General features: G+C 41.2%; 1 protein-coding gene across 1 annotated transcript in view; it reads right to left on the reverse strand.

Moving 5' to 3' along the window:
* Positions 1 to 7,074: 7,074 nt before the first annotated feature.
* LOC132362731 (ELKS/Rab6-interacting/CAST family member 1-like) overlaps positions 7,075 to 16,133 on the reverse strand; it is a 177,451-nt gene continuing 168,392 nt past the window's right edge. The window contains 1 exon segment of the mRNA XM_059917707.1: positions 7,075 to 11,040. The gene's annotated coding sequence lies outside the window, so the exon portion shown is untranslated.

Genomic DNA, 16,133 nt, shown 5'->3' on the forward strand with positions numbered 1-16,133 from the left:
GAGACGATCAAGGGGCAAGTTCCTTGCCTTCGAGTATACATAATCATTATAGCAAATGCTTAAATAGCACTTAGTATATAACTCACCACAGCAGTTGTCTTATACTCCTTTTTAATAGGTGAGCAGAGGAAGCCACAGGGAAGTCATAGGGTAAAGCCAGAATTTGAACCTACGTAGACTAGTACTCTCTCCACGGCTTTAACTACTACGTTAAAATATATATATATATGAAAGTCATATATATATATATATATATATATATATATATATATATATATATATATATATAACTCCAAGTATTCCAAAGTTACAAAACACTTATCTACCAAAACTCAGAAAGGAGCACACAAACTTGCATAGAAAATAAACATGTAAAAGTTCATAAATAAACCACAATATAACCTGCTCCACATAATATACTGACTGCAGTGTCCTGGGCCTCTCCCATCCTTAGGTAGCCGGAAATTACAACAAAATAATACTTTTCACCTTTGGAAGCCACACCATCTCTCATACCAACCAACCAATTACTTGCTTAGAGAGAAGAGGAAATAAACCTGAATATCATAAATATATATATATATATATATATAAACATATATATATATATATATATATATATATATATATATAGCACTACTGATGTAGAATCATTGTTTAAAGACAATAACTTCAATAGCAGAGGGAACTTTACCATTGCAGGCTTCAGATTACCTCTATATTTCTCAGATTTCGTGCTAAATCATAAAATGCCATATTGTGTCTGAAGCTGTTTTTTCAATAGTCCATTTTCTTAAATGGACTAGCAAAGCAGTAAATACTGAGGAACATTTTGGCTCCCAAATCCTAAAGCCATTCTGATTATGCCTGGGTGATCATGGGGACATCATTGGAACTACCAGAGGACTGGCTGAAATACCAGTGTTCTGGCCAGCTTATAAATTAGAAATTACACAGAATCCAATTTTATTTTTTTGTTAAGTAATTCCTATGAGGCTTTTGGGCTGTCAGTGTAACGTCCTTTGATGTGTAATCTTTATCGATTAGATAGGGAACAATGCCAATCCCCGGCATAAATACTTTCACAATCTGACACTGAAAACCCACTGTAGGGCATAGGACCTGCAAATAGGATATGAATCACACACACATCCACTCATTCAGACAATCCACAAATACTCATTTTTAAGTCTACTATATGCCAATAATGTACCGGGCTCTAAGATGCTAAACCATGCTAAATGCTGAAACAGACATACTCAGTTCTGGCCCTCCTGGAACTTATTACCTACAGAAGTGCCTTCATTGTAAATGGTCAGGTCTCAGCCAATGCTATTATCAGCAGGTGACCAAATGATAGAGCTTGCTTTCTAAACAAGCTCCACACTCTTTGCTTTCAACATTTTTGCTTTCCTTCAAGGCACATAATCCGGTGGTCAATTTCTCCCAGTTAGGGAGGTTTGGGGAAAATTTACCCAGTGAACAATTCCTTGTGGCCTCACCCTTTCCTCACGCTCTCCTCTGTGCTCTTGAGCTAAAGAGACCTGGATTAAAGTCACTTGCTCTAACCTTATTATTTTAAAATACGGCTGCTCCTGCTTTGAGGATTTCCACTGGACCAACACGGTAGCAAAGCAGCACTGAATCAGAAGCAGGTAAATTTCAAAATGACAGCTCTAAAAATATCCACTTTCCTTTTGTTCTCCGCCTATCCCTTTGCTCTGAACACCTTTGCCCTGAGGCTTTGCCTTTACCCTTCTCTGATTACTGCTCCAAAAGGGTTTCCACGAGCGGGGGAGTATTTATGGTTTCATTTGCTCCCAAGTCCTTGGTGGCAAAGGATGCTTGCTTCCTGATTCTTACTAATTGTGGAATTCACATCATTAACACAAAAATCATCATTTACAAAAAAAACAATTTCCTCAGCTTCCTATTTCTTCTGGGCCAACACTGAAAGAATATTTTCAAAGAAACAATATCCTCTCTCCTTTGCTCTTCTGAGTTTCACGTTCTTACCTCTAGTCTCATTTTCAACCCTTATTACGGGATGCATCACAAAAATAGAAGAAAGTTCTTTGTGCTTTCCCTGTACCAGCCAATTATTCTAATTTGTTCTGTCTCTAACGAACAGAATGCAAAATCAACACAAAGCCTGATTATGCGACCTCTTCCAAGGGAAAGGTCTGAGAGTTGTCTATTTACTAATGAAGCTCAGTGTGTATTAAGGGTTGACTGAAGCAATCATCAGGAATTTTCATCCCTTAAATTAGTGTTTTCCACCAGATGCACATCTTTCATTTAGGATAATATAGCTTTTAAGTTCAGGAGACAGCTGGAGAAAAGAAAAGAACAAAAGGTAACCAACACAACATTTTAAGTGATAACACAGTAACAGCTCTCAACCTTCCCTGAGGAATTCAGCCTATTTTATGGACACAATTTAGTACAAACTCATAAGAAAGCTAACAAAACCCAAAACCGCTTCACAATAGCGTAGAGAGGTAAAGGTCAAAAATTATTACTGCCAGGCCCAGCAGACAATGGCACCTACCGCAAAGAGCACAGGACAGGAAAACCTGGAAGCCTGTGTTCCAGTTTCGGTTATTCCTGTAAGCATTAGTATGATCTGAGTGAACTCAGCCTGCCCTGCTTTTTCCGTTTATAAAAACCTACATCATCCTCTCAGTAGAATGAAATGCCACATCTGAAAAGTTGCAGACCTCTTTAGGAAAGAAACAAAACCCATGCTTTCCAACCAAAATGGAATAATTCAGTCAATGGAGACAATAAAAATCTGCCATAAAGCAATTGTTTACTTGAAATCTATCTTTTGTGGTATATTTATTGGGGTAAGGAGTGTAAGGAAATCATAATTAGAGTTACCAATTATTCCAGAAATCAAGGTCGTTAAGTTCAGATTCCAACTTTGACCTTGACCCAGGCTTACAGAGATGTAAGGATGTCCCAATACCTCATATCCAACATACATGGGAGAATCAAGGTATGCAGACAGATCCTCTTATAAATATCCCATATGTAGTGGTTTTAATACAGGGTCTCAGATTCGTTGCCGTTCTTCGCATCCAGATGTGGGCATTTTTCCCTTGAATTTGGGCAGGCTTTCCATGCCTTCAAACAATAGAGCAGGGGTCAGTAAATTATGGCTGGTGGGCCAAATCTAGGCCTCTACCGGCTTTTATAAATGAAGCTTTATTGGAACACAGCCATGTTCCTTAGTATATGTATTGTTTGTGTCTGTTTTCACATCACAGCAGCAGAGCTAAGTAGTTGCAAAAGAGACTGTATGGCTTGTAAAGCCTAAAATATTGACTGTCTGACACTTTATGGAAAAAGATCTCCAACGCCTGCAATAGTATATAATGAAAGTGATGCTATGTAACATCTAAGACTAGGTCATAAAAGGTCATGCATGATTTTGCATGATTCTCGTGGAATGCTTGAACCCTGGACACTCATTCTTGGGATACTCTATCTTGAATCCTAACTACCACGTTATGAGAAGTCCAAGCCACATGGGCAGCCATCTATAGGCACTCCAGTCAACAGTCCTTGTTGGGCCCAGTCTTCAAGTCATCCCATCTCAAGGGCCAGACGTGTGAATTAAAATTATCTAGATGATTCCAGCCCCAGCCATTTGAATCCTCATGAGCTGAGGTTTCAGACATCAGTCATGGAGTAGAGACAAGCCATCTCCTCTGTGTATTGTTTGAATTGCTGACCCACAGAATCTGGGCACATATTAAAATTTTTGTTTATTTCACCACTAACTTTGGACTTCTTTATTATGTAGCAATAGATGACTATAGCACTGTGTCTGTACACAGGAGATCTGCATTTCACAGAGCACATATTTAGATGTGAATGTTGACTGCTCAATTTCTAAGAAGAACGTATACACACATATAGGTACAAAATGTTTATGTATATGTAAATATTAGACCTATATAAACTAATCTATATTATCCATAAAATGAGGGGGCCCTTGATAATGGCTAACATTTTTTTTCGGTATTTATTGTGTTCCAAGAACTGATAAATTCTTGCATTGTATGAATTTTCTCTTTTAACCCTCAGAGCAACTCCCTGAGAGGAGTAATGTTATCTGTATTTTATAGATGAGAAAACTGAGGCAAAAACAGATAACACGCTCAAGAGTACTCAACAAGTAAATTTTAGAGTCAAGATTTGAACCCAAGTTCTCAAGTTTTAGATCCCTTACTCTTAGTCACCAAGCTATATACTGAGGAAGGGGATGAAAGCTGAAGCCATTACCTCATGCTCAAGAGGTTAGACAGAAACTTAGCAGGTATGGTTGAAAGAAGACAGGACTTGGAGTCGTAAGCCCAGAGCCTGAGTTATGAAATGAATTCTCCTCTCATCTAGATATAGGTTTGTTTTTAGAAAATGAAGAAGAGCACTGCATATTCTGATTGTTAATTTCTGTACTTAATGATGACCAAAGAATGGAATTTTACCAGGGAGTTATTTTGCAATGACATAAATTATTGATTCAAAATCAAACCTTTATTATAAATTATTGATTCAAAATCAAATCTTGATTAAGTCTCCATCGCATCAGAAGTCTCTCCCACTCTTCATTTCTTTTTAAACCCTTTTCTGTCTACTCTTGGCCAAAGCTTGAAGCCTAATTTAACATTTGGAAATAAAATAATGAAATAGTCATCACACAGCAATTCCAATGCCTACTGAAATGGAAGGTCTAAATAATTTTTCAGATAATTTAGGAAATTAAAAATATTTACATCATAGATGCAAAGACAGAAGTTACTTGTGTAATAAAATAAATGGTGAGACAAAAAGCTTCTGGTCAAGTAGATTTGTTTAAATATGAACACTAATCTGAGTTCTACCTCTGTGCTAAAACCCAGTGACAGGTTGCATACAGCTTCTAAAGGGATAGTTCAGTGCACTGGGTCAAATTCATGCCATAAAATGTGGTATTAGTAGTAGTACCAGAAGACAGAGTGTGACTGTCTTCTTTGGGACATAGACGAAGACGCCAAGATAGACAATATCAAGGACAAATTATGTAGAATAAGATATTATCTCAGTCCGTGGAACATGTCATCCAGGATAGAACAAGAAATAGATTTATTATCAAGTACATGAAGCCAGAGACAGTAAGCAATGAGTGGTAGTTGGTTAAAATAGACAGGTTTTAGAAGTAGAGGCACGGATGTGGAAAACAAACTTAGGGTTACCAGGGGATTGTGGCAGGGAGGCTAAATTGGGAGATTGGGACTGAAATATACACACTACTATACATAAAATAGATAACTAATAAGAACCTGCTCTTCTTATTAGCACAGGGAACTCCACTCAATACTCTCTAGTGGCCTATTTGGAAAAGACTCTAAAAAAAAAATAAAAGTGGATATATGTATATGTATAACTGATTCATTTTGCTGTACACCTGAAACTAACACAACACTGTAAATCAACTATACTCCAATAAAAATTTTTTTAAAAATAGGTTTTAAGAACGATAGTCAGGGAGCAGTGTGGATTGGAAAGACCTGGCAAGAAATATTTCTGCATCCTTAGAAAATGCTCCCCAAGTTGGCTATGGCAAGGGTGAGCATTTAAGAGATCTTTGACCTAAGGAGGACATGAGATGAACAATCTAACCCAGTGTGCATGAATTATTCTCCTCGGTGCTATCAGAAATCAGATGGCATCCTAGAGCAAGGGTCAGCAGATCTTTTCTGTAAAGGGTCAGATAGTAAACATTTTGGATTTTGTGTACCATATGTCTCTGCTGCAACTGCCCATCTGCTGCTGTAGCACAGAAACAGCCATGCACAATACGTTAATGAATGGGTGCGGCTGTGTTCAAGCAAAACGTTATGTACAAAACCAGGAGTCAAGCGAGATCTGATCAGTGGGCCAGAGTTTGCGGACCCCAGTTCTGGGTCAGTGTTCACAGCTGAATGAGTCATGAGGCCTTAAGTTCCAGTTCTCATTGTACTACTTTCTACCTGGGTGAACTTGGGTTCATCCCTTTTATTTATATGGGCCACTATATTAGTCAAGGTAGTGGGGTGGTTTGTTGTTTGTTTTTTTTTTGTTGCCTGAGACTGAGCTACTGTCCCGATATCTCACTCTAAAACCTATAGAAAGAGAAGGGCTGTGTTCCTCCAGCTGTGGCACCTCAGGGTAGGGTCCTCTACCTAAGGCTCTGAAAAAGTAAGGAGGGCACAGTGCTACCTCATAGTACAAAAAGGTACATGAAAGACCTATGTTCTCCTTCCTCTGCTGCTGGCAGGCACTAAGATGAGGAAGAGATGCTCAGAAGGCCATGGCATGGTGATGGAGGAGTCCAGTCTGGCTGCGGCACCTTCACGACCTTAGGAAAACTGTCGGCAAGCTTTCATTAGAGTAGGTTCAGGCCACAACGTGCATATTCATCTTTCATCTGTTTAAACAAGGCACTAACTAGTAGGTGTCACTGGTCACTTCCTATTGAACAAAGCCTACAAGATTTTAGGTAAGCATCAAGACACTGATGTTGGGTCAGGCGAAGATTTCTTAGCTATGACACCAAAAAGTATATTGATAAAAGAAAAAAATAAGCTGGGCTTCATTCAGATAAAAAATAATGCATTTCAAAAGACACCATTAAAAAAGTAAAGACGTGCCATGAACTAGGAAAAAATATTTGAAAATCATATATCCAATAAAGGACTTGTATCCAATAATAACAAGCGTTGGCAAGGATACGGAGAAACTGGAACCCTCATGCATTGCTGGTGGAATTGTCAAATTCGAAACTGCTACTTTGAAACACTGATTCATCATATGACCCAGGTAATTACCCCTAGGTAACCACCCAAGTGAAATTAAAACTACATGCACACATCAGCCAGAGCGGCGAAAACGTGGAAACAAACCAAATGTCCATTAATTGGTGGATGGATAAATAAAATGTAGTATATCCATACTATAGAATATTCTTTGGCAATATGATACATGCTACTGCATAACCTCAAAAACATTGCGCTAGATAAAAGAAGCTAGACACAAGAGACCACATACGGTATGAGCCCATTTATATGAAATGTCTACAAAAGGCAAATCTATAGAGGTAAGAAGTAAATTATCGGTTGAATGGGTCTGGGGGTGGGAATGAGAGTGATTCCAAATAGGCACAAGGTTTCTTTTGGAGGGTGATGGAAATGTTCAAAAATTAGATTACATGATAGGTGCATACAACTCTATAAATTCACAGATTTTACTAAAAACCACTGAATTGCATATACTTCAAAAGAGTCAATTGTATGGCATGTGAATTATACATCAATACAACTGTTTAAAAAATAAAGAAATTTAAAAGAGAAGTCAGGGACAGCCCTGACCCCAAACCTCACTATGAAATGTTAACATATTTACACAGAAATCTGCCACTTCTCCTGATGTCGCCCTTCCAGAAACTTGACTCTGAGGATGACAAAGAACACGAACGAAGAGTAAGAGACCTCCAAACAGGGTCTAAGATAGCCGTGGCTCATTTATGCACTTTAGACTACAGGAGAAAATGGAAGTCCTCCCCTCGCCCCTACCCAGCCTGAGATGAAAACTTAATGACTCATAGGTACAAATGCAGGGCACCTAATTTGCAGCTCGATTATCTGGTTTTCCTCAGCAGCTACATTAACTAAGTGACAGTTAATACTGAGGATGGGATCAGAAGCAAACTATCAAAGCACAGGCCTCTGGGTCTGGTCAGCCCCTTACAACTTCACACCACTGAGGGCAGGGCAGCAACGGTACCCTGGTGGCCAAAAATGGTTATGACATCTGTTATCTGAGGCTGGAAAGAGAATCAGTTTCTCAAAATGAGGTCATCAAAATGGCCATGGGTATGCACCCATTTATGATACAGGTTCTCTTGCCTCACTCAAACCAACTGAATCAGAACCTCCAACAATGATACCTAAGAATCTGCATTTTTAACAAGCCCCCTCGATGATTCTTATGTTTTAAATTTTATTGTGCACAAGAGCCCTTTACTTAGAGAATATTAGAGATGGAAGGAACCTTGATGATCATCTAACCCAAAGTTCACATACTGTAGATGAAAACACTGGGGACCAACGATGTAACATGATTTTCAAAGATCAAATCGTTCTTTAAACTCTTTAAAAACAAAAACAAAACTATGTCTCTAGTCCTAAAAATTGTCAAGAATACTACTGACAAAAGAGAATATAAAATGTACCTTGGAAATATTTTCTTCAAAGATTGATGAAGATAACATGCTTCATCATTTAAAGGGATATGTTTCTGCTCTCAGGAAAATTAATCCAGAGCACCTCATTACCTGAAGCTGCCAACTAAATGAGTCATCGTAACAGTTAAATTATTTTTTCCTTGTTGGTATGTTCAGTTTAATTATTGCCTTTTCCCCCCAAACCTACCTCCCTTGAGAAAATGCATAGGTTATTTGACCCAAAACACCAACATTCTTACAGATCACAAGCATTAAGTCATCATTTCCTCTGAAGCCACATCTCCAGGGCTGCAAGTCATATTTTTCTATTAATGCAGCCTGAATTCTCCTGTGCGTGGGTCCTAAATCATGAGCTAGCAAGAGGGAGGAGATATGGGGATATATGTATATGTAGAGCTGATTCACTTTGTTATAAAGCAGAAACTAACACCATTGTAAAGCAATTATACTCCAATAAAGATGTTAAAAAAAAAAAAAGATTACATTCTATTGGAGGAAAACAGTCAATAAACAAATATACAAATGAATTAAAAAAAAAAAAAAAAGTGGGTTTCTGTTTCCAGGGGCCTATTTAGCCAGTGGGTTCATCCCCGGAAACCTCAGGCTCCCTTTCATTATTCCTGCTTGATCCTGCCTTTTGATAATTTCCAGTCAAGCACTGTTGTCTTATTTTCTGCTTTAGACAAGCTTAAGGGAGAGTTTCTTAAGTCACTTGACCAAAATATATTTTGGAGCATGGAAAGAACATAGTTTCTTTGTTTTTGGGGGGGTTTTGTTTTCACAAAAGGATTACTTGGATTCAAAATCTTGTTCACTGACTAGTTAATCGTGATGTAGTGACCTGACAAATTTCTCAGCCTGTTAGAGGCTTTAATTTCTTTTTCACAAAATGTAAAGAATAACACCTACCTTGCAAGGTTTTTTGCAAAGAGTCTAAAAAACGCGTAGCACGTAAAATAGATAATATATGTAACACGAACAGTGTCGATTGTATATATATAATTGTCAATGAAAAAATGTTGCCTGCCATATCAGTAAACAAAGGATGTTGCAGCCATCAAGCCATCACATTATAGCCGCCCCAAGAGTGAACCCTGAGGAAACTCAGGATGGAAACAGGATGCCCACCATCTAGCAGTCAACTGCCACAGCCTCCCCTGATGGTGCACCCCGAGGGAACTCAGGATGAGAAAGCACAGGATACTGGCCCACATAGCTGAGGTGCATATCAAAGGAAGGATTTCAGTGAGCCCAGACTTTTGCATCTTCCCATACACAGAAAAACACTAAAAATTCATTAACTCGAGATGTCTGGTTTTCTTTAATTAACAGGAATCTTTCCATGTTCCGATTACCTGGTCTTTGTTGCAAAAACTCCTATAGTTGATGGCTCCTCCCTCTCCTTTTTGGATCAGTCCCTCAGAGAGAGCTGAGAGGCTGTGTCCCAGGCTTAAGTCCTCAGTTTTGCCCACCCAATAAAACATATTTCTCAACTTTGAGGTTGTGCATTTTTTTCAGTCAACATCATATACATGTTAAATATACATATATAGAATATATATACACAAATATACATATATATTAGTGTAGGGGGTAAAAACATGGACTTTTCCTTGTTATTTAACCACTCTGAACCTCAGTTTCCATTTCAGCAAAATAGACATATTAACAGGTCCTAAATCACTGTGTTGTCAGAAGGGCTAAACACACATAAAGCATGTACCCGCTGTCTGGCAAACAGTAGGAGCTCAACAAATGTTGTCCAATGGCAAGGCAGCCCTCAAGAGACCAGCGGTCAGTACGTGGTGGGTATTATGATTATTGTTCATTTCTTTCAGGGGCAATCTGGAAGCGCAGAGGCAGAGGTTTGGAGGAATTTTAGGGGTCCACACAATACACCCAGGTGGGAACAACACAGATCCCCTGAGTGGGGTTCAGGGAGCACACCTCAGCAGCCCTGGCCCTTCCTGCTCTCTCAGTTGGGAGGGTCTCAATGCTGGACTTTGTATTTTCAAAAGATGGCCCGGGCCTTCTTCAGAGAAGAGGAGGTGACAGACAGCATGATGATGGCTGATGAAGGTGTGGGATGATGAGCGGAGAGTCAGCTTGTACCAGAAACATCAACACTCAACCAATGCCTGGCTCTACTTCCTCACCTGTTGATTGATGACTAGGCTTTATCTAGTTTCAGGACGAGAGTAAAACACAAGGATTCGAAATAGAGTCACAGGTGTAGAAAACAAACTTATGGTTACCAGGGGGGGAAAGTGGGGAGGGGAGAGGGATAAATTGGGAGATTGGGATTGACATATACACAACACTACCTATAAACTAGATGACTAATCAGGACCTACTGTATAGCACAGGGAACTCTACTCAGTACTCTGTAATGACCTGTATGGGAAAAGAGTCTAAAAAAGAGTGGATTATATGTATATGTATAACTGCTTCACTTTGCTGTACACCCGGAACTAACACAACATTGTAAATCAACTGTACTCCAATAAAAATTTAAAAAAACACACGCAAGGATTCTCCAAAGATCTTATGTTTGGACCTGATTCCTAGATCTTCTTCTGGGAATTGGGAGTGGGAGGAGAGAGAGTAAAGGAAACAGTGGGGTGGGGCGGGGGGACGTGCATAGGGAAATGAGCGCTTCATGGTGGAAGCACTGAAGCACCACAAAAGGAGTTCCATCGATCCTGGAGAAATCCCCTCACGTCCCCTCCAGGAAAACTTCAAAACTCAGGACTGTCGATTCAGCGCACCTGAAAAAAACAGAGCAGATGGACGTCAGGACCCCGTTGGGATCCTGCAGCTCCATGGCTGCGGCCCCAGCAGTTTTGAGGGCAAACAGCTTACTCCAGAGTATTGATCCAGACACAGCAAGGTGCAATCTGCTTAAAAAAAAAAAAAAGAAAAAAAAAGTCTGTTTGAGAAATAGACCCACAGACACAGAAAACAAAATTTCGGTTACCGAAGGGGAAAGGGTGAGGGGAGGGATAAATTAGGAGTGTGGGATTAACAGAGACACACAGATATATGATATATGTAAAATAGATGAACAACAGGGTCCTACTGTAGAGCACAGTATTACTGTGCTCAATATTACTCAATATCTTGCAATAAACGATAATGAAAAAGAATCTGGAAAAGAATATATATATATGTATGTATGTATACGTATGTATGTGTGTATGCGTAACTGAATCACTTTGCTGTACACCGGAAACCACCAACAATGTAAATCAACCATTCTTCAGTTTAAAAAAATAATTTAAAAATAATTTTAAAGTCTGTGTATGTACAGCAACCCTACCCCGTCAAGCCGGGAAGACGAACAGCAGTTAAGCGTAGACAGAGGCAACCCACCACATTGTCCCCAGCACGCAACTCCAGACATGGTCAGAAGCCTTTTACTGCCTGAGAGTTTTAGCACATGAGGGGGAAGCTTTTCAATCCAATTAGCATTCAATGGTCCTGATGCTCAATCACAGGGATCAGCTGGGAAGTTACTAAAGCCATTACCAAGGGCTGGAGTCGCCAGCTGAGTTTAAAATGTCAGTGCCTTTCCCCTGACACCACCTCCCCTCTTCCCACTGTCCCTCCCAATCAGAGGTCCTGATAATTTGGTAACCTTTCACAACAGCAGGCAGTCATCCTTCAGTCTTGGGATCAGGGACTTTGAAATACCCAAGGAGTCAATTACAGCTTGGCTCTGTCCCTGGGAAAAGAAAGCAGCATCCGAGAGGTGGAAGGAATTGGGGTCCTGGGCAACGCGGGCACGTGAGTTCCGAGGCGCCTTCTCCCAGATGCTGCCTGCATCCCACCAAAGCTTCCGAGGAGACCACAGCCTGTAGGGGTAGAAAGAAGAGCCTGGGAAGACCCAGCTCAAGGTTGCTCTAAGCAAAAGAGAATATGAATGGAGAATTGTCTCGAATTAGAGGAGGATTGCAGGAATGTAACCCTTTGTATTCTAAAGATCTGACAGTGAATTGGTAGGTAGGTAGGACCTTGGCTAGTTGGTAATCAATACCCATTGGCCCTTTCTCTTTGCTGCATCCAGATTCCCTTCGACAGCCCCCTTGCCTCTGGGTGGGGCCCTGGGACGAGCCCTGACCAGTGGACCATGCGCAGAAGTGGCTCTGTCCTCTCCGGGCAGAAGAGGCCAAGAGCGTGCGTGCCTTCTCCAAGCTCCCTTCTTCCAGCGCCGGGGCTCTGAGGACCTGAGGAAGGTGACGCCACAATGTTGAAGGACCCTGAGTCCCTCACATCTGCAAAGAACAGAGTCTCCCACTCCAACCCTAGCCAGTAAATCGAGCAAGAAAGAAGACTTGAACCTGTATGGATGAAGAATGTCGCCTGCCCTATCAGTCAACAGAGTGTTGCAGCCATCAAGCCATCATCAACCATGGCAGCCATCCCCGATGGTGCACCCGGAGGGGATTCAGGATGGAGAAAAGCAGGATGCTGGCTCTAGATAGTTCAAATGCACATCAAAGGAAGGATTCCAATGAGCCCAGACTCCTGCCTCTTCCCGTACATAGAAAAATGCTAAATTCATTGACTTGAGATGTCTGGTTTTTCTTTAATTAACAGTAATCTTTTGATGTTCCGACTACCTGGTTGTTTGGGGGTTTAATGTTTTGTTTTGTTTTGTTTTTGCAAAACTCCTATATGTCCTGGTTCCTCCCTTCCCTCTTCAGTGCAATCTCTCAGAGCGATCTGACACTGCCTCCCGGGCTTAAGTCCTCAGCAAGTCCACCAAAAAAAAGATGATTCTCAACTTTTAGTTGTGCATTTTTTTCAGTCAACACCTGCTAAGCCACTGAGATTTTAGGTTGTTTGTTAGTACAGCTACCATCAGTTATCCTGACTGACAAAATGACATAATCAGAATTACAAACAAAAATATCCATCATATATATATATATATATATATATATATATATATATATATATTTATTTATTTATTTATTTATTTATAAACAACAAAATAACTGAATTAACTGTCCAAAAAAGGGAGCTGGTTAAATAAAGGATGGTACACGATACAGCCGTTAAGACACGTCTTTAAAATGATGCTAATGACATAGGGATACGATAAAAAGTGAACTTATTGTTTTTTATACTGCAGAGTAGTAACCAAAAAGTAATTGTGAAATAATTTAAGTACTTTGCTTAGAGTCTTTGAAGGGGATTTATGGATCACAGATTTTTTTTTTTAAATTCTCCCTTTCCCGTCTTACCACAGCACTTGCTCCCACACTTCCTTCTTCAAATATTCGTGCACAAAATCCCCGCCACTAGCCTACTTACCTCTAGCCTCCCCTTCCTTTTTTCCCCCAATACTGTACCCCCAAAACTAAAGGACAGTCCACCATGCAGAAAAGGAAGAATAGGTGGAAGGAGGGTAAGACTGCTAACAGTCATACATCAACAATGCTCACCCAGAACCTCTGGCAAAAGGAACTTCATTTTTCTACATCTTTCCAGAATCAGAATCTTGCTCACCTCTGGCCCAGGCTCAAAGGGAGCTCTTGTCGTCAGAGAAAAATTAAGGAGTTCTCCACTGCCTGTGAAAGTAACTGACGATGCTTTCTGATACATTGCAGGCACGGAGAGAGAGCATGTTTAGCTTAGTCAAGGCCTCTTTTATGACATGGAAAGAAAAGAGGTCAAAGTTACATTAAAATGAAGAATCAAAGAGTTCTTTGATTTTTGAAAGAAATCATTAATTGCATGACTTTTGATCAGACTGCATGTCTTATCAAATCTGGAGCTCATACTTGCACGTGGATGAATAATACAAGAGTCCCCACAAGATCCCTCTCCTCTGCAGCCCCATGTTTTTCTCCCTTTGGCTGGTGACAGTGGTTTTGTTCCTCTACGTGAGTTGGATGGGTTGGGAATGTGTCACTTTGAAAAGAAGATGCCCTAACACCTGTCCATAAAAAAGGCAGAGTTCTGGTTACCTCAGCTCTCCCATCCATTCTGGGCACCCACTCAGGGCTCCAAAATGATCTTGTTGGCTGGGCCTTCACAGTAGATAGGTGTGAATTAAATGACGAAGCTCTGGGCTGCGTCAGACAGAGGGGGCAAATCATAGTGTCTGATAGGACAGGTATTTTGCCTGTTTTTAAATTTCTACACAATGGGGGATCCTTTTCTAGGCTGACCCATCTGGAAGTTGCTTTCCCCGCCCCCCCCACCAGGTATCAAATTCAGCCTCAACAGAACATGGGCCCTCAGAGATGCCACAAACATAGAGACCCCAGAATGAGAAAAAGGAGAGCGCTGTAAACCTGGATCTCAAGGAGGACAGAAACAGGCATTTTGCAGACAGCATGAAAGGAAAGCACAGAAAATGACTCCACTTAAAACAGAATTTTGAAAAAAAAAAACAAAAAAACAAAAAACAGAATTTTGAGCTACAACAGCTCCGGGGACTTGAATTCTCTCCAGTTAGTAAATACATAGTTTGCACCATCTTACCACAGAATAATCTGAGATAAGATGAGAGACAGGGTACTAAAGATCGACAAAACCTAGATTTTGTGTGAGGAGGACTCTGAAATGGGCAAGAATAGAGACATCTGCACTCAATACAAAAAGCTGAGAGTTTTGTCCACCCTTGTGAGGAAGGTATTAAGAACCTCAGTAAAGGGGCTTCCCTGGTGGTGCAGTGGTTGAGAATCTGCCTGCCAATGCAGGGGACACGGGTTCGAGCCCTGGTCTGGGAAGATCCCACATGCCGCGGAGCAACTGGGCCCGTGAGCCACAACTACTGAGCCTGAGCGTCTGGAGCCTCTGCTCCGCAACAAGAGAGGCCGCGATAGTGACAGGCCCGCGCACCGCGATGAAGAGTGGCCCCCACTCGCCGCAACTGGAGAAAGCCCTCACACAGAAACGAAGACCCAACACAGCCAAAAATAAACATAATAAATAAATAATAAAAATTTTTTACAAAACACCAAAAACATAAAATCTGGAAAAAAGTTGAACACCTATATACGCCCTGCAGACTTTACATTTAGTATTTTGAAGGAAAAAAAAAAACAAAGAACCTCAGTAAAAATGACTTAGAGTCTTCAATTACTCCTTTTCTTAGTAAAAGTGGAGGGAGATAAACCACCTTAGTAATCGTTACGGATAATATCCGGACTATGGGTGTGTCACTGGCAATCTCAGAAAGTGGGTCTCTCTTGCCCTCCTGGGGCCCCTGGGGCTGTGCCAGCCCACCGGCACGCCCCACGTGGGGTGTCTGCTAGACTAGGGCATGGGTGGGGAGGCCCAGGTGTGAGGGGCCAGGTAGAGTACCTCTGCCTCCCCCCTGATCTCCTCCACAAAACTGCCCCTCCTCCTGAAGCCTGACCCCCAAGTCACACGTTCCTTATCATGACCTCACTGGGTAGTGATGACCTCACCGGCCGGCCTTCTAACAGTTTCCATGGCCGCGTAACTGCCAACGTGCTGCCCTCAGAGAAACTTCCCTGACAGTTCTCCACCAGATACCGATCTCTTTGGTTGTCTGAGTGAGAATGTGTGACTGGATCGTCTATATTAACTCAGACCTGTGCTCTGTTCCATGGGTGGGCAGTGCGGCAGGTACACCGAGACCGCCCGGAGGCATGGTGTACACACAATCTCACCTGGCTGCCTCATGTTCCTGTGGGGTTTGCCCACTACGTATACCTGAGCGCGTTGCCAGCTGTAAGTAATACCAGTGACCTGGGACACCTTCAGGGACCCACAGTGCTCACTGCTGAGGACAAGTGAAAGGTCATCCCTGGACAAGTGTGCAGGATGGTCCTGATCTTTATAAATGTAGCTTCCCCTTTGGGCTACAGGATGCTTCCAT

The sequence above is a fragment of the Balaenoptera ricei genome, chromosome 3, assembly GCF_028023285.1.
Source record: "Balaenoptera ricei isolate mBalRic1 chromosome 3, mBalRic1.hap2, whole genome shotgun sequence".
Lineage (NCBI taxonomy): Eukaryota > Metazoa > Chordata > Mammalia > Artiodactyla > Balaenopteridae > Balaenoptera > Balaenoptera ricei.